This window comes from Peromyscus californicus, unplaced genomic scaffold, assembly GCF_007827085.1.
Source record: "Peromyscus californicus insignis strain IS unplaced genomic scaffold, ASM782708v3 Scaffold_24__1_contigs__length_46423439, whole genome shotgun sequence".
NCBI lineage: Eukaryota > Metazoa > Chordata > Mammalia > Rodentia > Cricetidae > Peromyscus > Peromyscus californicus.
In genome coordinates this window covers 26252212-26278645 of record NW_026294535.1, presented here as the reverse complement: position 1 = coordinate 26278645, position 26434 = coordinate 26252212, and the positions used below count along the sequence as shown (strand labels likewise).

Here is a 26434-nt window from a genome sequence, read left to right as displayed (position 1 = left end):
ATGGCATTCCTTTTTCAGTTGATATATTTTGAAGATAGTTTTATTGTCTATTATTTATCTTTGTTTCTCTGTAACTATAGACCCTTAACAAAAAGGTACAAGAACATTACAAATCCCCATGTGCCCTTGTGGGGATTCACCAATTGTTTACAGGACTGTCATACATCATCATTCTCTTTCTCTCTTCTCTCTGTATATGTGTGTGTGTGTGTGTGTGTATATATATATATATATATATGACTGTATCTATAAATATATATATGTATATATGTAGAGACACAGTCCATTTAACAGTAGCCAGAAATTGTTCATATATGTGATTCTAAGAAATATTCTATTTATGAAATTAAGCAATATACAGCATTTTAGGTATTAATAATTCTGTAAATACTTTAGTTTCTGCTTTTGAAGGATACACACACAGCATATAATCTACATATATAAATTATATATAGCATATATTCAGTTAATATGTTTTCAACCACTTGAAATTGCACTGAGGCCTTGGGATGTCATATCTTCCTTTATTGTGTATTTCAGTGTATATTGTGTAACCAAGGTACATTCTTATATTGCAAAGACTAGTTATCAAAATGGGCATTTTCCCACTTACACACTACCATTGCCTAATTACAGCCCACAACTAAGCTTCCTCATCTGTAGCAATGGTGTTGGCAGCGAGTTGTTCCTCACCCCCACCTTTGACCATGCATCTAATCTGGTGATGCAATGTGTTCAGCTGTGCAGTGTTTTTATTTATGTATCTAAAAGCTTACATCCATTCAATCAGTGATGACCTGGATAATATCCTGTTTATCAAGTAATAGCTGCTTGCTGACTGTTGTTCCAAGAATACAGACATGAGCCAAAAAAATTTTTCTAACCAAATCCCTTAGGATTAGAAATATCTGTGCTAAGAGCATCACTACTCAGCCTTACAGCTATGCCCTAGCCATGAGTTTCAGCAGTTCTGTCATATGTAGTCCAAGAGAGAAAGCTGTGAGTGTATCAGCATCTTACAGTTTGGCATGTAAAGCTTCAGGATCAGGCTTCTGTTGTGAGTCACTTGACTTAGAGCTAAAGAGATGGCACTTGTAGGTGACCTTCTTGCAAGATTTCATAGTGTACTCTAATTCCAGCCCTAAGTGGATATTTAGCAGGATGCCACATTAATGAATATTTTGTTAAGATTAGTAACTCAATAAAACAGAATACTTGAGAGATCTAAAACTAAAGTTTGTACTTAACTGTTAATTTTTGTCATTATTGAGAATAAACATATATTTTAAACCTTGATAGCTACCTTTTAAGTCTCCAATATTATATAAAGCATGTTCATAGTGTCTACAGCATGTAGGGTTTGGCTTAGTTCTTTAAATTACATTATCATAAGAGCTACAGTTATGAATGGCTTGCTTTCTGTCTACTTCTGCCAAGAGCAATCTGTGAGTCTCTTTCTTTCCTCTTTCTCAAGCCTACTTCTAATATTAGATGAAAACACCAATAACACCTTATTAGCTTTATTAACTGAGTATATCTAATATTTCATTTAAAAATGACCAAAGCAGATATTATATTTTAAGTTACATGCCAAATCATAAAAGAACCAAGCCTCGATATAAGAAATTAACTAAGTGATTGGGACTGCTTTACTTCCACCAACATGCAGATGAGTGATGAACGGTCTACAGCCAGGATGTGGCCTGCCTTTTGTTTTATTTCCCCTCTAGATGAAAGAGAAGACATTTATACATCAAAGAGACAGAAACTGGCTACCATAAAAATAGTGTATACACCCATATTTCAAGCATGGACTTAGTATAAAATAATTATTTGTACCCTGCAGTAGAGCAGGCTTGCCCATTGATCCTTGTGTCAGATATGCATGTAAAACCAAAGTGAAATCAAAGCCCTGTAGATAGCACAAGTCACAAAAGCTGTTTAAGCCTTTTACAGCATCCCTTAGGAAAGACTGACACTTGGTGAGTGATAAGGTTAAGTATGTATACCATCGAATCATCTCTTATTTTTTGATAGAATGCAGTTTTTTTCTAACACATTTCTCCAGTTTCTTATAAAGTACTAAATGCCACTGTGTTTTCGTTTAAGTACACATAGAATGTTGTTGTAGGTTTTACATCAGTTTCAATATGGCAGTATACTAAGACAATCTGCTGAGATTTTTACATGAAATTAACGATGGTTTGAAATCGTATATTTAAGAGGTAGTCGGGTAAATTTAAGTGCTTTCTCACATCCATGTTGCTTATAAATTTTACAAGGAAACAGTGGAGTTTCAGGCAGGAATAAAATGAAAGCAGGCCTTGGAGACAAAAACCACTCAACAGATGCAGTGATTGTAGCTTGGAAAGTATCGCTGTCACTTCAGATCTGTTCCACTCAGCACCTCTGAGGGCCAGGAGCAAGAGATGCTGTCATTGTAATATTTTCATAGCTCTAGTGAACAGACCAGAATATTGCTTATTGGAAACCTGTATTTAAATATATGATTGTCTCTCAGCTTTGAACTTCACATTCTGAGAACTGAAAAATGATGAAAAGTTGTAGAAAAGATACTTATCTTCAGGACTGTTAAATTTTCGTTTTTGAGCTTCTAGTTTGTCAGAACCAAATCAGAAATTTTTGATTACATTACTTACTACATTAAAGCAACTGTGATATTGAATCTTGAAAAGGACTTTACATTATTATTTTCTGAACTATATTGAATGCTATATGTTTAATATACTAATGTGTACTTACTTTTCTCCTAATGCTTGATGGGTTTGTATGTCTGTTTACATGCATGTTTATAGATATATCCAATGTGCTAGAATAGGATTAAATTATATCTAGACCATGATTAATCTCTGAAAATAAGGAAATAGTCATGTATGGAAGGTTTTCTAACTCCAAGAAAACATATAAAATTTGAGATAAATGTATAAGATTGATTTATAGCACTCGTATCAATTTTTGTTATAGAAACAGACATGAATGGACTGGAAATTGTGTGAGACTTATGACAATATTATAATGATTCAATATTCTCTCATGATTTCTTATTTTCATTTTTAAACTGAAACACTCTAAAAAGAGCACAATCTTATAATTTACCTTTTTTAAAATGAGTCTATAAATTATCCACATAGTCCTCCTCAAAGTTCTCAAACCAGTTTTACAGTTCTTTTTTTTCTACACTATATTGTGTATAGTAAATACTCATGAGGATTGCATATTTTGTGTTTAGGTGGACATGGTGCAAGAATCTAGGGTAGAAACATTAGTAAAGCTAATGTCCTATTTAAGACTGTCTCAAGTGATTGTCACATGTACTGTTTTTCTTTTAGATTGAAGAAAGGAGATTCTGAAAGAAACAAACACCCCCAAATACTCCAGAACACCCCAGCAGAACAGTAAGTGCTTTAATGACAAGATAATTATATCAGACCTTCGGCAAAATTAGATCATCTTTTACACAAATATTCACCTTCCTAATTTTTAAGATTAGAAATCAGAATAGCAAGCAAGTGGTGCCTTCTGAGACTCAATTTCGATTCACTAGAGTCCACTGGAAATGATTTATCCTATAATCCTCTTAGATAAATGGGAAGGTAATCTGCGTGCTACATCTCCAGTGCTGAAATATTTAGGTTGACTCTATATATTTTTGAGTGACATTGAATCATTCCAACGGGGAAGAAATGGGAAAATATAAAAAGCACAAATGATTAAGTTTTCTTTTATGTGATAGAAAATTAACTCACTTTGGAAAAATTTTAAAGGATAATGTGCTTGGCTTATTTACAATCATTAAACAGAGTTACATAAAATAATAATAATGAAATCTGTACTTTATGCTCATTTCATTTCTTTCGAATCTTATCAAGACTTAACTATGAAATGTATTTCTATCTCTAGCTATGACTTCCTACCAGCAATAGTTTTTCTAAATACATTTTTTTTTTTTTTTTTTTTTTTGGTTTTTCGAGACAGGGTTTCTCTGTGTAGCTTTGCGCCTTTCCTGGATCTCACTCTATAGACCAGGCTGGCCTCGAACTCACAGAGTCTAAATACATTTTTATTAAACAGAATTATGTATATCTTGATGTTATCATTTTGTGGTAGATTTTGTGACATTATAGAGTTCTGAGACACAAAGAATTATAACATCTGAACGTGTGAATATCAAAACCAGTAAAATAGAGGTGTAACATCAGATTCACTATTAATGACCCACATCACATGACTTTAATAGTGTAGTTGATTTGAAAGGAGCTGGAAATGGTAGGCCTCCAAACATCTCAAAAGGAATATTACCATTTCTAAGACCTCTAACTGTAATCTCACTGTGAAAAGTTATCAGTGACCTTTTTCTGATCTTATTTATACACAATTATTTGCTCTATCGCTTGAGTGCATTGATAAAGTTCTTGGTATTTTCATTTGTGAATTGTAGAAAGATTCAGTGAGGCACATGTCAGAAGGCTCACATTCTTATAATGAGGCATACTTATTAATTTGGAATAATCCTGAAGAAAATAGTTTGTTTCAAAGGAAGAGCTTGTCCCCCTTCTGTGTCCATTACTTGTGGTGTAGGGCAGTCATTCATCTCAACTTTGAGTGTCTTCTACTTAATAAGTGTATGCTAAGTTACTCAGAGATAACCATGTAAACAATGGAAAAACTGAATCTAATCTAAACTTGTATGCTTTTTAATGTAATTTATTCCATCAATACATATTAATATATTTACGGACAAAACACTCTGATTTAAAAGTGAAATGATTAGACAGTAAGTGTCTCATGGATACTTTAGTCTTTAAAGACATGGCTATGTCAGAGTTGTCATTGTGTGGATTGAAGCATGAAAGGTAAATGTATTGGGCAGTTCCTGGTGCATACCAAAATAATCACATCAGAAATAATAAAGTTCTTATCATTGGCACTGAATTAAAAACATGAATGTAAAAGTTTAGGCATCAGAGAATCATACACACTTCTATGATACTGTCTTAAAGCTCAGAGCTTTAAGGGAGAAAAAAGCTGATAATTAAAATATTACTAGAAAAAAGTTTGGAGTACAGGCATTTATATTTCACAAAAGTTTTGTGATTAAAATAAGGACTCGGGGATAAAGTGCTGCTGAAATTGTTTTTAAATAGTAATTTTCTTCTCGATCTCTGAGTGCTTAGCAACACTGTGAAGGACACATGGTCCATGCTTTCTGATTACATTAGATAATCATCACAGCAGAGAGGAGACGTCGAAAAATCACTCAGACACTCAGGCATACTCCTTGGGAGCTATTCATATTATCCTAGATTTGCTAAATCTCACTAAATACTTGTGGGAGTTGATGTTCTCACTCAAAGTACAACTATTGTTAATGGCCTCGCTTTCCTGGGATGACAAATACAGTGTGAAGTTTCCATTTTAGTAAGAAATACTCTACAGGAAAGAAGACTTTAACCAAAATGTTTTTTCTGTGGATTACCAGATCATAAATATTATTTGGAAATGATGCTCACAAGTTTCATTGAGTAAAGTCTTTCATTATTAGAAGTAATAAGTCACTGTTATCAAAAACTGTAAGCCCGAGTAGAGTGTGAGTGTGGTCTGTGGCATCTGTAGTATGATAATGCCGTAGAGCTAGGAGAAACATACACGCTCTCCAGTTTAATATCCTCGTTTTACTGATTGTTCCCTCTAAAATATAGAGGGTGAGGCAGGCTAGCTCCTTTATCTGAACTCTCATATGCGGCAACAGAAGTGAGGATTCTAATCTAATTAGCCAGCTAACATTTTTCCTATGTGTAATGTTGACTGAACGTGCACATATAGAGAGATGATCGATGAACAGATGGACCGATGAATTAGAAAGAAAGAAGCGGACAGGAGGGGACAGGGAGAGGAAAGCACAAGGAAGAGGAGGGGAGGACAGAAGAGGAGAAGAGAGGAGAAGAAATGGAGGGGGATGAGGGGAGGGGAAGAGAGGGAGGGAGTGGAGAGAGGGGAGGGGTTGAGAAGAGAGGAGCGGAGGAGAGGAAAGCCATTCATTTGGGCTTTTATTTGGTTGCAGAGACTCTGTTAGACACAGGATTTGTTTCATTTGGTTGTCAAAAGAAAACAAACGTCCCCAGGCCTTGACAGATGATAAAAATGAGAACTAAATACTATATAAAGATAACCTCCTTTGTAAGCAATAGATAGAGTTACTGGTAAAAATTGATCTTTATTTTTCCCTTCTCAAGTTACCCCTCTTAGCACAAACAGCTTGTAAAGGCAAGGCATTTTTTTATCCTCCTACATAAATGATGGCGTGACGGGAGTAGTAGAAAAAATATTAAGTAAACAGCAATATTATTGACTGGTAATGAGAAATGATCTTTTCAAGATGCCCATCTTATTAGCAGTGATTAAATTATTTAATATTCTATTCAGTGTTTTATTTTAAATAATCCAAAATGCAGTTTCTTATTTTTGTTTCCTTCCTTTGGACATTGGTTAAAATAGGTTTCCTGTAATCACTGATATTTTTTTTTGAAAAAGCTAAAGCATATTTCCTGATGCAAGGTATTTTTTGAAACACCACAGAATTGTCTTCAATAGGTTTATTGTAGCATCCTAGCTTTGGGAAATTCTTGGGGTTCAAATCTCAGCTGCACCATTTATTAGCTCTGGTATCTAGGGCAGTGTAGTATACCTCTATATGTTTTAAACCCTCCACTGAGTGGCTGTGATCATTAAGTGACGGGAGATGTGCCATCTTTGATGGGGGTTTGTGTGGCAGAGTTAGCACACTCTACATTATAGTTTCTTACACTAACTGCTTGAAATAATCTAGCCCATTTCTAGAAATGTATATTCATTTTTGATTTGTGCTTTCATTTTTTATTTTCTTTTGTCCTGAAAAGCTTAATCTTCCATGATTCTGAAAGCTGCAAAGCTGGAGGGAGACATAGGGGAAATTCATTCAAGTATTATTTGTGTTTTAAAACATACTGAGTAAACTTCAAAGTTGCAGAGTTTAAACAAAATAGCTCTGCTCTCTGAACAACCGATTTTAATACTCTTATGATTCTGGTCCACTTACTTCTCTACTGCAACTCACTATTGGGTGACATTGTTTTCCTTTGTAATTATAAATCCTTGTGCCCTTCAAGTCCCATTTCTACCACCTGCTGGCTCTGTGTCCCCAAAAGGAGAGTATAAAGTCCACCTCCGTCTCCTCTATAAAAGTTAAAATAACTTTTATTTTATAGGTTTCTAATATGAGAATGGCAAGACATGTTCACTAACTGCTTATCATAGATGTTCATACAACAACATCAGTAAATAGTAATTTCATCAATTCATGGAGAATGTCTTATTATTTTTTTCCTTAAGTTTTATCTTTGTGTTTTCCCTATTCCAAAGCACATACAAGACGTAGCATAGGATCCACTGTATATCTGAGCAACTTCTGCTCCTTGCTCTTATGGCTAATACATATTCTTTGCCCTGCCATTATTCTGTGTTCCATTTTCACATAAATCCTATGAAGATTATTTTTGGGGATTTATACAAAATGTTTCAGGCTGTGGGAAAGCTGTTTCAAACAAATACTCAAAATACATTGGCTTGTAACTCATATGAGACGCAAAGTTATAGTCTATGAATTTTCAGGAGCTTGAGATGTATTGTAAAGAATAGTTTTTGGCAGCCAATTTGGAAGCTGAGATTCTCTTATGTATTGTCTGTTCACTATCCTCTATATCATTTCTTGAGTAATTATTGTTTATGAGATATGCAATATTTCAACTATAATGGAATTTTTCCCTTACCTTTGAAATTTTAGCTATTGTATAATTTTCTGTTATATCTTGGAACATGAATATGTCACAGAATTTATCATGCCATTGTATTATAGTGAGCGTGAACTTTTTTCTCTGAATTCTGCCTATTGACATAGCTCTAGAAAAAATGAGTTTGCACAGTTACGTAATGCTGAATATATCCAGTTTCTAACTACATAAAAATTGAATAATTATCAATGTGGTTCATCACAGGCAAAGCCATAGACAAATTTATCATTAAGTGAAAAGGCTGAGAACCAAGAGAGATGGGCAATCTTCAGCTTGTGAGAGTTACATAACAAATCCATTTTAAGATGTTAGCTCTCATTTCGTAAAATGGGTATTTACCCAGAATGGCCCCACAGCAAAGCTGTGAAAATCCACAAGTTCACACCCAGACACAATATTTATAGCTCGGGAAGTGGGGACTGTGAGAGTGAGGGAGAGGCAGACAGCAAACATCTTTCTCCATTTCTTCTAACCTGATCCAAAATTTGAAAAGCAACCACAGCTGATTTCTCACAAGGCCTCTGTCTTTCTAACCTTCGCTGTATTTTTTTTTTCCTGATGTAAACCTGCTTCAAACCAGGTATTCTTCCCTAGGCGTATCGTCCTTCCAGTGGTCTGCATGTCTGTCACATACCATTACATTGGCCCTATATTTCCCCCAATCAAAATACCCAGTGCAGCAGCTGTGGAGAAAGTGCAAAGACGTAGTGGAGGATAAGTCTTCATTTCCCATCATCCCTTGCATTTCCTTCTTTCCTCCCTTCTTCCACAACTGTCAACCCAAACAGACAAATGGTGCAGGGATCTTAGGTCATATTAGGACAGGATAGCAAACAATATAGAAGAGGCTGTGCTTTTTAGGCAGCATACCTCCATTGCCCTAGTGGTGGTGTTCATTTTCTTCTAATCTTCTCCTTTGGAGCCCTTAAGGTCTTTATTTTCATATGAATACCTTGTCTCAATGGATCTACAATGTTAATGGGAGAAGCTTTCAAATAGGTTACAATGGACTAGAGATTATCTACGCTTTTCATACGTAAGGTAAGATTTTAATACATAGTACATGACTGATCCCATACATCTGTATCTCAAGTACCCCACATATGAAAGTACACAGTAATAGAATAAATATGTAATTGTCCCTCTATATAAAGGAGAACTTTTTTTATTTTGTTTTTTTTTCTTTGTGTGTGTAGACCCCTCTTTGCAACTGAAAACTCAGGTTAGATAAATAATCTTCGATTTTTAATGAGCAGCTATTAGCATGACTTTGGGCAGAAATATAATCAATATGGCTTCGATATTACAACCCCACTAGCAATGATTGAGAAATGTGACTGTATTCCTTCTGTACTTAAGTCAACAATTATGGAAGTGACATCATAGATGGGCCAATCTGTTACACAGAGTTATGCCCAACTATTACCTGGGGGCCCAGCCAGTGCAAAAGTCTCCTGAGAACTTACTGCAGCAGTAGAGGATGCTATTAACTGAGCCCTTACACCCTGCTGAGCCTTTCATGTGCCATGGCATGCCTGTGAGGTGTCCTGTCACATCCACTTTTTATAAAGGAGGACAATGAGATTCTGAAGGGCAAACTGACTTGCTCAAGCCACACTCGTATACATTTAGAGCCAGGTACAAATCCCATTCTGCAAAATAGCTAGAACCCGAAGTCCTGGGCATTCTGCAAACCCTTTACCAGGCATAGAATGGGATGATAGTTTGATGAATGATAACTCATTATCTCTGTAGTAGGCAAGCTGCTAGGTGTGATGAGATCATCTTTGATCTCAGATCCTGAAACAACAGGCAACTTCACTAGAATTTGAACCAGTGAGAAGAGCTCAACCCAGATCTGTCAGAGTAGTGCATTCATTAAATGTTCTCACGCCTGGTTTCTTCCTCACTGATGCTACATTAATATGTGTCCTAAACAGTCCATTACAAAAGCTTTTATTTTCCAAAGCTATGTCTCTGGCATTACACAAATTCATGATTTGTTTTAGACATTTCTTTACTAAAATATATAGGACTAAAGCTTTGCCATTTTAACTGTGTTTAGGTACACTCCATTCATTGTTGTGCGCCCGTCACTGTGGTTCAAAACACATACACACTAAAGTCTTCATTTTCCACACCTTAACTTCAGACCCATTGAACAATGACTCTCCATCCCCTGCTCCATTGTTCTCAGGAAACTTCCAGGTTCTGGACCACAGAACATTCTGCTTCTATGAATTTGAATACTCTCCATACCTCATAATATTGGAATCACATATTTACCCTGTGGTGACTAGCCTATCTCATTCAGCATAGTACTATGTTTTATCCCATGTAGGAATATATATCAGAGTGTCTTTTTCTAAGGCTTAATATTCCAATACATGTCATTATACTTTGCTGATCTATTCAAAGTATAACTTAATAATGTCACCATATAAAGTGGAATCTTTCTGCCAATTCCATAAAGAACATGATTAAAATATAGAAGTAAAATACATTCATAATTTGTAAGATATCTCTCTCACTGTAGCAGAACTTATAAAATTAAAAACAGGAAAATAGTTTAGGATAGACAATCAGCAAAAGCAAAAGACTGGTTTGATAATTAGGGTCTCAGAATCACAAATGTAACACATAACTGCTCAGATTGGAATCAGTCAATCTTTATTTGATTGTCTGTTTTCCTATATTGACAGTTCCTTAGAAGATTTTTAAAGCTAGACTTTCAATTTGATATTTCTCTAAAAAATAAATAGAATGGTCCGGGGACTGTTGATTCAAAGCAGAAGTGTAAATGTATTGCCTCCAAGTTTGTTTGTTTGTTTGTTTGTTGTTGTTTTAGTTTTACTAAGATTTATTATCTGTATATTATGTAATGCTATTCAAGATTACTGGCAAATCTTAAATCAATATAAGGAAAATGACCTTTCCTCCCCTTCACACTTTTAACAAGCATTCTTCATGTAGTTCATAATATTTTCATAGCTAGAATTTATTGAATATAAAATACTCACATACATACATATCTTCTGATACAAATGTTACCTTTATCCTGTAAGGCAAATGTAACAAATTTATAAATAACAAAGCTGGGAATTTGAAAGGTTAAGTGACTTTCACAGTTAACAACTGTCAGAAAAGGAAAAAGAGAACAAGGCTCTTACTCCATTAGTCCACAGGCCCCCTTCCATTAGAGAAGAATGGAAGGCCACTTTAAATTGATTATAGCACAATCGTATAGAGAGGGTATGTGTTTGGGAAGGCTGTAGGTAGAGTTTTCCTGCCTGGCCCACAGTCAGGGCAAATCTCTCTCACCTGCCAGTCCCACAGCCGTCAGACCCGACCAAGTAAACACAGAGACTTGTATTGGTTTCAAACTGTATGGCCATGGCAGGCTTCTTGCTAACTGTTCTTTCAGCTTAAATTAATCCATTTTTATAAATCTATACCTTGCCACATGGCTCGTGGCTTACCGGCATCTTCACATGCTGTTTGTCATCGTGGCGGCTGGCAGTGTCTCTCTGACTCAGCCTTCCACTTCCCAGCTTTATTCTCCTCCTTGTCCCGCCTACACTTCCTGCCTAGCCAATGGCCAATCAGTGTTTTAATTATTGACTAATCAGCAACACATTTGACATACAGAACATCCCACAGCACTTCCCCCCTTTTTTTTTTTAAAAAAAAAGGAAGGTTTTAACCTTAACAAAGTAAAATTACATATAATTTGGGAATTTGGGCGTAGCTTCTCTTACTACTTCCTGCTGGAGGGGGGCGCTGTATCTTATGGGGATACAAAGAAAATTTTAGGATCATGGAAAAGTCCATGAGGGTGTATCGTCTGAGCCAGTTGCCTTCAAACCATTCTGGATGTTGGATCATCTGGGCCATGGTGTCATCGGAGACCTTTCAGGGGGTCTTGGCTGGTCAAACCTGATGTATCTTAATCTGGAACAAATCCATAGCCTTTGGCTTTCTGTGGGAACAAAAGCAGAGTCTCCTTTCCAAAGTAACATATCCTTATATCCAAATTTTGAAGTCAAGGCACCTTTAAAATATACATTTTGGCATAACTCAACAGCTTTTACAATCAAATATTTTTCTGCAGTTAAAAGTCCCAAAGACAACACAATGCAGATTCTCTGTGTAATATCCATTTTTACGTGGCTTATTTTTTATATTACCTTTACTGTCTCTTTAAAGACTTTATTTTTTAAAACTATGTATTTATTTCTATAACTCTATATATCATCTTTTTTGTCTCTTTCAAGCCTACGTATCTTTTACACACATTGTAAACTATTACATCTGAATCTGTCTTATTGTGAATCTATTGCCTTAAACTGCAGCAGCTGTGGCTGCTGGATCCACCCACCTCAGCTTCCCAACATGGCCATGGTTTACCGCCAGCTCTGGGAGCTATCGGGGGTCTATGCTTTTAGCCAAGCAGCGTGTAGCCCAGAAACCTCCCCTTTTGCTGTGCACCAGCAAAGGCTAAATCCACCACGCAGCTCAAAGTGCCACTTGCAAAGGCCTCATTCCCGCCATAGGCAGGTCGAGCACGCACGCTAGGAACCCACCAGTAGCTCAAACCAGCAGCTGCCGCTCATTTGAGAGAGACAATTAGGAACTGTTTTTAGCTCCGTTTTAGAATCTTTTCTCAGGTTTTTAGGTGGAAACTCTTGCCACAGTAGGTGGAGCTAGCTTAATTACTGCCTGAAAGGCTTTACAAAGAAAAGAGCATTTCATCCTGGCCCTATGTGACATATTTCCATGCTGGTTTTCCATTTTAATGAGTATAAAACCTTTAATTAAGCACATACTATGTGTTGTGCCTATACTATATAAAAATTGTAAATGAATACATTTGTGTCTTTACACTATGTCAGAAATTATTGAATGAACATACATTCACAAAATACAGTAGTGGTTTCAATGATAGTAATTTGCTGGATAGCTTTTGCTTTCCTGAAAAAATCCTGCTTAAGGTGAACATGAGATCTTTTATTCCAATTTTAATTACTGATATTAACTCCCAAGTAAGACATTAAATATCATGAAGTGTGTGTGTGTGTGTGTGTGTGTGTGTGTGTGTGTGTGTGTGTGTGTGTGTGTAAGAAAATGACTGCAAGGGGTTAATGAAACAAGGAATTTCAGAGAGATTCAAGGAGACCTAAGAAGCAAAATTTGTAGGAGTCCATTGATAGGTTAACAAACCTTGAGTAGAATGGAGCTACAGACACTGGAAAAGAGTCTATTGATAAGTTCCTTGAATGGAATGGAGCTACAGACACTGGAAAGAAGTCTATTGATAAATTCCTTGAGTGGAATGGAGCTACAGACACTGGAAAGAAGTCTGTTGATAAGTTCCTTGAATGGAATGGAGCTACACACACTGGAGAAGAGTCTATTGATAAGTTCCTTGAGTGGAATGGAGCTACAGACACTGGAAAGAAGTCTATTGATAAATTCCTTGAGTGGAATGGAGCTACAGACACTGGAAAGAAGTCTGTTGATAAGTTCCTTGAGTGGAATGGAGCTACACACACTGGAAAAGTGGGTGGCTCTGGGCCAGGCGATGGCTGGTCCCTGGTTTGAGACTGAAAACAGCAGTAAAGGAGAAAGGGCAGGACTGGACTGGGTCTCTGCAACGGAAATATGGGTGGATGGAGCTTGGGTCCAGATGAGCAAAGAGGAGCACAGGCAGAGGACAGCCAAGTGACTGTATCACTAAGAGGCTGAGCTTGAAGTGCCCTAGGACAGTCAAAAGAGCATTCTACCCTTTCCTTGGTCTGTTGTATCTGAAACATTCGAGGGCTAGGTTCTCTAGGGTGACTATGATAGATCCATGTGTTCCCTCAGTGCATGCTGGTACGTTCATAGGGTGGCACCTGCTCCCAGGGATAAGTCATTCATCATTCTGTGCCCCATGGGTGGAGCCAGGCAGATGGTGCTGTCCACCTGTCCTCTTAGACACAGAGTCACCCTCTAGCCTCAAAATAGAAAGAAGCTGATTAGAGAACGGAGACGTTTGGGGCAACATACAATCTGAAATAATAAATAAGCTGTCTTATGCAACGTGGAGTCACTGAGAACATGGCACCGCCTGGTCTCTGCATATGGTTGGTTAGAGCTAAAACTGTAGCAAGATCATCAGGGTTTAGTACTTGAAGCTTGCCTCTACACAGCAAGAAACAACTGTTTTAATGTAATTTTGCTTCTTACTCATTTTTCTACATAACGTTCTATTCTGTAGAAGCCTAAATAAGGGAATAATAGTAGGAGGAAATGCGAATTCAGGAAAAGTAAATTTTCTGTTAGTTTCTGTTCTTAAGCATGTGTCTATGACCTTGTATCATGTCTAGAACCTTCATGCTTCTTGAGTGATCCTGGACACTAAAGCTCATGATGAGGTTTCATTATTACTCCTTGATGTGTTGAGTGAGGCCCTAGAGCCTGCTCCCCTGTTGCTTGAAGTTACTGTAGTGGGGAAATTTCACAGTTCTGTCATGCTTTCAGCTAAAATGGTTTTGTGTTTTGCTTGGGGAAGACAAGTCTAATAGTATCCTATCGATTGTGATGCTTCCTGACGGCGGCTGCCTGCCAGGTTTGCCTTCATTGACTTTTCAATGTTCTGTTACAAATAACTTGCATGTACAATCTGGTATGGAAGAGCACAGAAAGTTCCCCACTGTGCATGAAGTTGAAGCAGCGCTGTGTCTTGGGATGGAGATTGCTTATTATCATTCTGAAAGTCACCCACTTGTCCTTCACTGCTGCCATGAAAGAGTTATGTTTTCTCTCGATGCTTTTTCTTCTCTTTCTTGTTTTATTTTCACGGACCTTCAAATGTGCCACTTACTCTTGAAGGTTAAATTTCGTTCTTCGAAATTCCCCATGATGACAGAAATTTGAAGTACAAAGTCAGACATGTTTTCTTCTTTTTCTTTTGAACACCTGGCATTGAGATAACTTGAACTTAAGTGTTGTCTGGGTTCATACAATTCAGAAAAAAAAAATCTTTCTTTATAGGAATTTTCTAAAATGATGGATGGTTAGATTATAATGCCTCTTGTAATTGCAAAAATAAGTGTGTTTATTGAATGGCTACCATTTTCCAAGATCCATTCTTAGCAATTTTTACATGTTATGTATAATTTTGACAACTCTATCCAGTAGATATCATTACCTTATCTTATAGAGGAGGAGACTAAGATGCTGAGAGACTAAGCGCATTTCTCATGATAATACTAATCATATTTATCTTTCTAATCATGGCTGACTTTTAATTACCTCAGCGATGGAAATGGTGTTTAGATTGTGGTCAATTATCACAAAAACTGTTGTTTATACCTTATATTTTACCATGCTTTTGTGATAGCACCTAAGGTCCTAAATTCCTAGGTAGGTTATAAATAAACTTAGCACCATCTGTGATAATAGCTTCGTTTTTTTTCCTACCAATCATCTATGTTTATATTTCATCAGAGCAGAAGAAAACTGCATAACTTAAATGTTTATGCCCTTGGAAAGTGAGTGGGATTATGTTTATTCAGTCAATAGCTGCCTGGAGCAAAATAATAATAGTGTCTGAGACCAACTTGTGCTGGTCTTAAAAGCTATACAAGAAATGGTTAGGTACCCACTGTTTTCTGTTGTCTCTCACCAGGATTCCATCTCTGCCCTTTAAGATATGATAGGCAGTGCAGTTAGTCTGTCTTCATATTGCCTTCTAATCCAAAGCTTACACCAATTCATAGGCAATGATAAATGTCTGGAAGACATGGTGAGGGGAGGAGGTAGAAAGAGAAATGAAAGCTCTATTGTGTTATATAGTAAGGAAAACTGGGCACTAAGTATCCAACTATCTCACCACCAGTAATTGACAAAACCAATGATGCCATAATCTCTGAAATCATTTAGACTTTTGAAAATTGACTTAAGTAAAAACTAAGCACAAAGTCTGTAAGGTTAAATGAAGGAGGATTTTAAAACACCTGAAGCAATATGTACTCTGCCTCCTGCAGCCTACATAGAAAACCTTTCCACCACTGCCGAAGGTCTCGTGGTGTTTATTCTTTAGATATTTAAGACCTTTAACTCCCTCTCTGGCCTGACTTTCCCTGTGCTGCTGACCTTCTCTGCTGGCATTGCGTGTTTCTACTCCCCTTTCTTCCCTATGAGATGTCCTGCATGTTGGGAACATGAGCTCTCCCCTCACTTGCAGAGCCAGTTGAGAATAAAGTTTGGGGATGATTCCTTTCGTTTGTTTGTTTGTTTGTTTGTTTGTTTTTATTAATTTTTTCATTTATTTTACATACCAACCACTGTTTCCCCTTCTCCTCTCTTCTTGTACCCTCTCCCCCCTCCCATCTACCCCCCTCCCCCCATCCACTCCTCCTCCATTAGGTAAGGGGCAGACCAGTCAACAAAGCATGGCATATCACAGTGAGACAGGACCAAACTCCTCCCCCTGCAGCAAGGCTGGGCAAGGCATCTCAGTATGGGGAATGGGGATCAAAAAAAGGCAGCTTGCCGGGCGGTGGTGGCGCACGCCTTTAATCCCAGCACTCGGGAGGCAGAGCCAGGCGGATCTCTGTGAGTTCGAGGCCAGCCTGGGCTACCAAGTGAGTCCCAGGAAAGGCGCAAAGCTACACAGAGAAACCCTGTCTCGAAAAACCAAAAAAAAAAAAAAAAAAAAAAAAAAAAAAAAAAGGGCAGCTCATACACCAGGACTAGGTCCTGATCCCACTGCTAGGGCCCCCACAAAGAGACCAATCTACACAACTGTTACTTCCTGCCAGCCATGCAGCAGCACTGGCCCATGAGTTAGGACTCAGTACTATACTCACTCAAAACAATGTCTACAGGAAGGAGCGGAGTGCAGGACACTGAAATAGAAGATGGAGGAATGAGAGAGATGGGGGAGAAAGGGTGTGGGGAAGGGGGGAGAAGAAGGATGCAAATTTTAAAACATGAAGATTTAGCCTGTTGTGAAGCATTTCCTCCAAACCTTGTTGTTGCTGTTTTCACCTGAGAATTTTGAAAGAATAAATATTTCAGTACCGATGAAGAAAATAGTTTCAGTATTACCCATAGGTCTCAGAAGTCCCCTCTCCGCTGATCTGGAAGTTCATTTTTCTTATTAGCACAGTATTTATCCTTTCATATATGAGGTGAAGCCTTTGTTTATGCTTTACTAAGAAAGTTCGGAAAGGGTATTATGTCTTTACAGTGAACAGATGAAGCAAGCGGACACAGAAATATACTTATTACTAAATTAAAATGTCAGTACGTAAACCAAACCCACCATGAACACATGTGTCTGAAAGTGTCTATATGTTCTCCATGAGGTTAGTTACACTAGCAAATATGTAGTCCTTAATGCTAATAAGCACATTTCAAATACAGACTATTCCCTAACACACACACACACACACACACACACACACACACACACACACACCATTTAATATTCATTCACAGCCCAGACACACACTAGAATTTAGTTTCTATCTTGATGTCTTTCCTTGCCCACATCTCTTCTTAAAAAAATCCCAGAGCTAAATATATATTTACAAATATATATATATATATATATATATATATATATATATATATATATATATATATATATATATCATTGTGGAACCTCAAGGGATTCACATACCATCTAAAAACTCATGACCAGTACACACATGTGTTGGCCAGCTTCCTTGTTTGACTTGATCAAAATTCTCGGCAAAACTTTGTGGCAGAGAAAATATTAAATGAAGCCAATTCTGTCTTCTTCTTCTTCTTCTTCTTCTTCTTCTTCTTCTTCTTCTTCTTCTTCTTCTTCTTCTTCTTCTTCCTATATCTCTGTCACATGAAGCTACATAAATACTCCAGCAACACTATTCAACAATATAATCAATGAAATAACATAATAAGCAGGAAAATAAAAAACAATCATAACAAAACCTTAAGGATGACTGAATATTTATTATAGTTGCTTAAAATCCATCATTATCATTTCCTAACAATTACATAAAACTTTAATATATATTCAGAACTATCTGCTGACATTCATAGCACATATATCATGGTTATAGATGGTCAACTTGACAGAGTCTAGAAGCATCTAGAAGACAAGCCTCTAGCTATACCTGTAAGGGATTATTTAACCTCTGGACATGCCTGAGAGATTTTTCTTGATTATGTTCATGGATATGGTTAAGACCCATCTTAACGATTAGGCAGAATCATTCTCCAGACTGGAATTCTGGGCTGTATGCAAAGGAGAAAAAGAGCATAATGCTAGCATTTATCTGTCTTTGTTTCCTGATGGTGGATGAGATATATTTCGATCTTCTATCACCTCAAGCCCCCCCATGTGGTGATGGATTATTACCTAAAATGGCAAGCCATACTAAACCCTCTGTCCCTTAAGTTGCTTTGGGCAGGTTATTTTATCAACAGGATAAAAAAACACGTCAATAAAAATGATGTACTGAGAAAGAAATTTTTATTAGTTGTTATTAATTTGGGGACATTGAAGACATTATGTGAGTTCACTTTAATTTTCTTTTTCATGATCAAGTGTTAGTTGATAATCAGCAGGAAAACTGAAAAAAAAATTAAAAATAAAAGGGAAAAGAGGAGCAAAAGTTAGTGCCCTAGATTAGAGGGGTAAAACTTACAAATGACCCAAGCACATTTTAACAAGATACAAAGATATTTCATCTTAATGAGTTGGATCACGGAAAGACCGCCGGTAGACATACCACACACACAAAGCCAGGCCCATGTGTATAGCCTCCACCATAAGTATCACCCACTCACTCACCCACATTCATGGAGTCCACCCTTGGACCTATGCTCACAAACACACTCATAGCAAAGTTGTGCTCCCACTTGAAATAGGTAAGGATCCATTTAATCAGAAACGTGGTGGTCACACATGATACAGGATGAATTCAGTACACATTTCAGCATTCACCATATTCAATTAGCCATATTATCTCCAGACTTTTACTTTGCCGAATATGTGTCCAGGTAGCAAGCCAAGAGGGAGGAAGAAAACATTCCTAGGTCCCCGGATAACTCAAGTTCATTTGCAACTACCAGACTAGATATGACTCTTGACTGTTTAATAAAACCGAACACACTTGTCAAACCCAGCCATGCACAACAGCACCATGAAGTCAACTTCCACTTGGGTTTTGTGCCAAGTGGATTGAAGTCTCCTGTGGGATTGGCAGCTGTATTTCCTCCTTTTAGTTTTGGAGAGCCCAATTAGTAAGTCAAACTTTTCAAAGCTGTCTAAAATAATTAGGTCATAATTACTCAGAAGCATATTTTATAGTGTACTGTATTCTAGTGTCTGGCTTAAATGCATGAAGAGGGTATCAATTTCATTATTAAAGAATTAATTATAATTGGGCCTAATCCTTTGGTGACAGAAGTTGAATCAAGTCTCTAGGGATCTACCGTTCACATATATGAAGTGGATAAATTCTTCCAGGTCTCAAGAGAGCTAAGTTGTGCTCTGGAATTATTTTCTGCTTGTAATACTTTTTCTTTTCAAACACTACATTGGGCTGGGAAAGTGGCTCAGCAGTTAAAGGGCTTTCTATGCAAACACAAAGACCCAGGTTCTGATGTGCAAGACATATATAAAAGCCCAGGAGTCACAGTGGCCCACTTACAACTCCAGTGTCAGAAGGCAAAGCCAGGGGATGCTGAGAACAAGCTAACCAGAATCAAGCTCAGGCCTCCACACACATGTACACACATACCCACACACTTGCAATCACACAGGGAGACCCACAACACAGACACATGTAAAGGAGGAAGAGGCACTGGATATGGCACCCACCAATAACAACTTCGTAGGAAAAAGGGGCCATCTGCCAGATGTGCTTTATGTTTGTTTCCTCCGACTGTGAAAGACCCCTTCATATCACACATGCTTATCAACTTCTATGCTGAGCTGCTGTGCAGACTGTTCCTTATAGACTAAAGTACTTTGAATTTCTCAATCTGTACATCATTGTCTTTCCACTAGCACCAATATTCTTTGAGATTCTACACACCCCAGCATCAAAAACTCTGAAAAAAAAAAAAGCCTATCATGGACTTTTAAGTTAGGTTAGATTGCTAGTTTTTATAGAAATTTTTATTGGGAAAAAAAAAATATCAGGAGCCAACATGTACATCTGAAAGAAGAGCAGTTATTTTATCAAATGATTGTGAAGGAAGATAATTCATAATATTCTATGTGTTTAATATTATTATTATCTAATTTTAACCAGACCACTGAGTTATCTTTTATGTATTGTTTACTCACTCCTGGCTTACATACATTTTAATGAGTTCCTTGAAGCCTGGAATGATAATATCTTTCTCTCTTTCATATGCTAGTACAGTATGCTTTTATTTGACAGTGTTTTTTTTTAGACTGGCATTTCTAATGCCACATTTACAAGAAATCAAGGAGGAATTCTGAGCACAATTTGTTTTGTCAGCAATAATGTAGGTTTTTGAAGAGCTTTCTATGAAGAAAGCTATGTGAAAAAGATAATATGTAAGAAATGGGAAGATACCAGTAATACTTCACACCCCAGTATTTATACAAAATAATGGAGTTTCCTGCCAGTTGCGAGTGAAAAAAAAAAAAAAAAGCATGTCTTCTCTTAATGATATTACATCATCTTCTAGAAGCTAATTTTCATTTTAATTAAGGTTCAATAATAGAAATCCTCTCTGCAAATTAATCCAAAATTTCTCATTTAGAGCAACAGTCTAAATGTGGGTGGGGAGGGTGTGTGTGTGTGTGTGTGTGTGTGTGTGTGTGGAGAGAGAGAGAGAGAGAGAGAGAGAGAGAGAGAGAGAGAGAGAGAGAGAGAGAGACCATTAAAGACACAACGTTTTATGAAGATTAATTCTCTATAGGCTCCTCTTTCCTGATGGAGAAGAAACGTCAACAGGAAAAACATGATTTCTTTAACTTCCTTATAGTTTCTTTCCAGTGTTCTTTCATGATCCAGAAAAATCAAATTTAAAACCTTGATTCATAAATATTCACACTACCTGAGACCTGTGCCTATTCTTGCCAAAGAGAAGAAATAAACGCAGATCATTTCAGACTCCCTCCCTGCTAAGAAAACTGTAAATCCAAAGCTGAAGGTTTCAGTAAATAAAAAAACTGTTCCTAATTATAGTTTTATGGGTAAGTTGTTGCAGTGAATTAATGTGTTTGCAGAAGAAAGAATGGGTATGGCAGATGTTCCTCTATGAATGGCAATGAGTGATGTGCATGAGACAAACAGGTGAAGTTTCTGGAAGGGCTGTGCAGCATTACAAAAGAATAGAGCTTAAGAGGCAAAGAATATTGTTAATGTGGCATTTTCTCAACATTTCAGGCCACACAAAATATATTACATGTACAATTTATGTTGTAAGTCATTATGTCCAATTAAAATATTGTTTGCTGAACTGATTCAGATATGTACATTTTGCCATTTAATTGTTATGTATTTTTACCCAGATTCCTATGTTATAACAAGTGATAGTTACATATTTTCCTTTTGTGGTGTTATATTTGTGGATGCTATTTTAAATTATTAGTATTCAAGATTAATAAAAAAAATTAAAAGGCTGTCCTTCATATATAAAATCATGTCTACAAAATAAAACTGGCATTTTTCTTGATAATGACAGAGTCATATAAACATGTCTGGCAGGGAATATATGTAAGTATAAACTATAGATACTGTGAGATGGTAAAAATTACTTCCTGATGTTCAGTGTTCTTTTCAAGGATTTATGCAACTCTTGATATTTTGATGGGAGTTCAGACCCTAGGTGAAAGAATTATTTTTCCTTTTATCTCCTTTGAAAACTGCATGTTCTGCTTTAGGAGATGCAAAAATGGAAAAGCTGAAAAGAGTTGAATTACCTCATTGTCCTACTGATTCAATAAATAGTAAACAAATAAATAGAAGTTCAAATATAACCTTGAACATGATGTTTTTGCAGGGTTGTATTTTCAAATGTCTCCCATTTTCATCATCTTAAACATTTCACAGGCTACTTAAGTTGTCATAGGTAAATAATGCCTGCATTATAGCAAAAAAAAACTTGTCTATTGAGTGCAGTTTAGAAGCAATCCCTGCTATTTTATAAAGCTGTAATGGTTCTGCCCAGGTCCACCTTGAGTGACATGCCAGCTGACCAGGGCAGAACTAGAAACACAGGTATTCCTAAATGCAAGAATTCATTTGTCAAACCTTGAAAAATTTTGGTCTTCAAAATTCCTTACAGACATTTTAAAAAAAGATTAATACCCCTGAGAGGTAAGTAGCTGTTATTAAAATATATGGTGAGAAATTGATGGCTAAATAATGTGTTCCAGAACAAAGAAAGTCAGATTAGAGTTTCTGGGCTCAATTTTCTTGTTCTGTTATTAAATCATTATTGGTACTGCATGAGCCTTCTTTTTTAGTTTTTTCTTTCAAGAATGTGAAATCATCTGTTACTGTAAATTTTTGTTGTAGGTTTATTTTTATACTGGATAGTGCATTTCCAGTTTAATGACAGTTTTCTTTTTTAAGATTTTTATTTCTCCCACTCAAGCTTTACTTTATTCAAAAAAATAATAATAATTAAGTTGGAAAGTTGTATTAAAACTGCTGTAGTCGTGTTTAAATGAGCCAAAATGACCTAAATAATAGCCACATGTGGTAGAAAAAAAATTTAAGTTTCCTATAAATAGATGAAAATATCTCAAACCTAGTTACTCCCCAGAAGGCTAAGTCTTCATTTAAGACAATCCTGACTTTTAAGACTAACTTTGTATGGACAACACAAACAACTAAATTCAAATCCTGACGAATCCTTTTCCACTAAATCATGTCTTAACTCTAACTTGAAAAGGAGCAACAAATTGAAGAAATTTAGTCTGTATTTAATGTTTATTCTCAAAACTAGCAGATATTCCTTCTTCAGTAGTTACTGGACATAATAAGTGCAGGGAAATTGTAGCAAACGTCATTCAAAGGGAAAATTATTACTAACTCAATCAATTTTGTCTACTGATTTCCATGCCAGATGCTGAAGTTATACTAATAAATGATATGGACTTTGTCCTTCAAAAACTTAAAGTCAAAGACAGAAGGGAGGAAATGGGTGGAGAGGTCAGGTATGATAAATTTGTGCTAAGAGGTGTTCCAAGAGAAGCAATAACCACCTTGTAGACACTAAATATTTTATACTGAAAAATCCAAGGCCTCATATACTAGTTCACTAAATTATATTTTAACTATTATGTTATTATTAATATTATATCATTATATTTAATTCACTAATACCTACTTCATTTGATGGCTTAGATTACTTTACTAGTTGCCAGAAATCTGGTGGCTTGGAACAAAAGGAATGTACTCTCTCACAGCCATGAAGCCAGAAGTCCAAAGCATCTTACCAATGTTATCTGGGACTCTACCCCAGAAGGTAGTTTCCTGGTTTCTGTCATAGTTACTCACCCCAAGCTTTGTCTTATGCCAACTTAACTGCACATTCTACCTTCTATGCATGACTGGCTTCTCTATGTCTCTTGACCCCTTTCACAGAAGGACAGCACTCATGTTCGCTTGAGAGTTGACTCTACTCCAGAATTAGCTCGTCTAATTGCATCTTCACACAAAGTGTCTGATGCATTTCCATCCATCAAGACTAGGGCTTGGGAGTTCAGCCTATCTTCTGAGGTATACCAATTTAATACATAACACTTACTGTCAACCACATGGTCATCAAGACCCTGTCCTCCTCTCCTGCTGGGTTTATAGTGCAATTATCTAGTTAATAAACTAGACAATAACACATTTTGCACTCAAAGGTGTATATATGGTCCTGTCCATGTACAGTTGTCATTACATTACTATCTGTAGCATTATTCTGTCTTAAACAGAAGATGAATCATAGTCTCTGAATAAGAAAAAATAGACGATTAAAGGTATATATACCAAAGAGCAACAACCTTCAAAAATATGGGATCACTTTCTAATGATGTGTTTAAATAAGCAAACGAACTAAATAATATTAAACTTTTGCCCAGAGTTAAAAGGGTAGATTATGTAACTCTTTAGTATATCTTCACTGATTTAACTCTACTAAAATTCAAAAGTTTAAAAAGGGTATACCTTAGCAGAAATGGTATTGATCAATTTTACCTGTAAATACTTAATATCCAAGTGCATGTTCAACCTGAAAAATACTGATTTTTAATATTTTGTGTTTCCTGTGGCCTTGGGTATATATAAGTGGCAAGAAAAACATGTTCTCTAATCCTGTCCTTCCTATACCTGAAACTTACTGTGTTAATCAAATTCCAAATTATATGGTATACCCTGAAGAGAAAAAAAGTAGTTCTCATCCACAAGGAGCTTATTCTTCCTGCAGGTGCTATATTTGAATAAATTCTGGCCTTACAAGATTTCACCACTATAAGACCAGAATTAGAGGGATGTTTTAGGAAAATAAATGATATCATGGTCAACTCGATCAGTATGTTCTAGATTTTTCCCTTTAGCAGGCACTGGTCAAAGCACTGTAAATGCAGCAACAAATACAGTATCCCAAGGGCCAAGGTTTTATAGAGAACTGATGTAACAGCTCCTGGAGCAAGGGGGCCCCCAAATTACATTGCCTGCTCTTGCCTTTGAGTAGAAGAAATTCTAATTGGAAGGAATGGGACTGGGGGAACAAAGTGTAGGATGATTGATTGAATATGAATTCCAGATACACTGGGTTGTTTTTCTTTTTTTTTAATATAAGTACATTCCATGCAATATGTGGACACTTGATCAATTAAACAATGAATGAGTTTCAGTGCAGCTAACACAAGAAAATTATCAATATTTTAGTATAGGTAAGTCATGCATTAAATAATACATACTAAAGTTTTCATGAACTCTAAAATTCAAATTTCACCAAGTGCCCTGTGTTTTTATTTGCTACATTTGATTATCTTAGTGCTGGCAGAGACAGAAAATAAAGGCACAAAAATAGCATGCTGTATGGTACTAGGTCCAATGGGAAAAAAAATTAGGGAAACTGAGTGTATCATAAGAGAAGAGTCAACATCACATATAAAGAAAAAAAAATATTAACCGGTGAGCAGGTATTTGCAACAGTTATCTCTGAGGGTATAATCTCCTCCAAGCCATGAAGCCTCCCTGGTGAAAAATCTCAGGAAATTGATAGAATTCTCATGAGAAAGGAAATGTCCAAGGAGCTGGGACAAAGGGCGCAAGAGCAGTGGTACATTTTCTTGGTTTGCTTTTTTCAGGATGTGCTATTAACCTGAATTAATAACTCTGGCTGTAATTAAAACATGACCGTTAGTTCACCTCTCTACCTGCTTCTCTCTGGGTCTCCATCTCAGCCCCTTTACAAATGAATCTATACATAGTTACAGATGAACTTAGAGACCAAACACAAAGAAAGTACTGGCTGCTGCAAAGGGAAATGATAATGAGAGACTTAATTATTCTGGGACTTATTTACTCCGTGTTATCAATTTTGATCACTTGCTTTATTTAACTAAGATGCTCAGTTTTCATCCCAGTCATTAGCTCCTATCTCTAAATAATAACATATTCAGATTCCGTGAGTGTGTTAGCATTCCACACATTTTATATATTGCAGCAGAGACACGGGGAATATTTTTATTTAATGGAACCTCTAATCAAGTCCTGTGGATTTCCTAGCAATTGGTTAACCTTTAAAAAGCATCGAACATCGGAGTCTAATGCCCAAATTTGTTAATCTCATGCTTTGTTTTGAAAATCACCCTCCATTGAACATTCTGTCACGGCTGGATACTGACCAGCTCCTCCAGCCCTCTCTTCCGCACAGCTGTGGTCTCCATGGTCCCAACATGTGGATTCAGCCCAGTCCTTGATTTAAAACTGGGGACTTAAATAGCTCTAGACATAGGTGGCACTGGTGGTCAGTCACTACCTCCTCATCTTTGGCTCCTGCCTTGCCAACTAGGTATCTACCTAGCATTACTAAGCTTTCAGAGACTTGGGGTGCTACTCTTGTCGCATTATTAACTATTCCAAAACTCAGCTGTTTTCTGATCCCTCCTCTCATTACTGAAGCAATCTTACCTGCTGATAAAATTTTCTGAATACAGTGTCAGTGTATTGAGCATTCTTTGCCCCTGAGTCCTACTCGCTCATTAGTAGTGGCATTCTAGATCAGACCCTGCCTCCTAAAAAACTTGCCCCAGAGTATCCAGCTAGCTGCATACGTAGATCAAAGCTTACCTGGCAGATTGAACTTTTTTCAGTGTATTACAGGATGGGTCTGTTCTTGGGGTTCCCTCCAGCATAATGAGTGAAGGGGTTCCCCATCCCTGCTTGGATGTGGCAAGACGAAGGCACTTGGATTTAAAGTGGTCTGGACCCTTGTTCTCAGTAGTGAAAATGGTTGGATATTACTCCTTATTTTTTTATGTCCCAGTCAATGAGAATTAAACCAACAATGCTATGAACTTCACCTTGTATAAAAACATCATTATAAATATCCTGCAT

The 26434-nt window shown here is 36.7% G+C and overlaps 1 protein-coding gene across 4 annotated transcripts in view; it reads left to right on the top strand.

Annotated features, from left to right (window-relative positions):
- Syt1 (synaptotagmin 1) overlaps positions 1–26434 on the top strand; it is a 517902-nt gene that overhangs the window by 173724 nt on the left and 317744 nt on the right. For 3 of the 4 annotated variants that reach the window (XM_052753300.1, XM_052753297.1, XM_052753298.1), the window contains exon 3: positions 3351–3416. The exons of the other annotated variant lie outside the window; for it this stretch is intronic. The gene's annotated coding sequence lies outside the window, so the exon portion shown is untranslated. The remainder of the gene's footprint in view (positions 1–3350; positions 3417–26434) is intronic. 4 annotated transcript variants of the gene reach the window in all.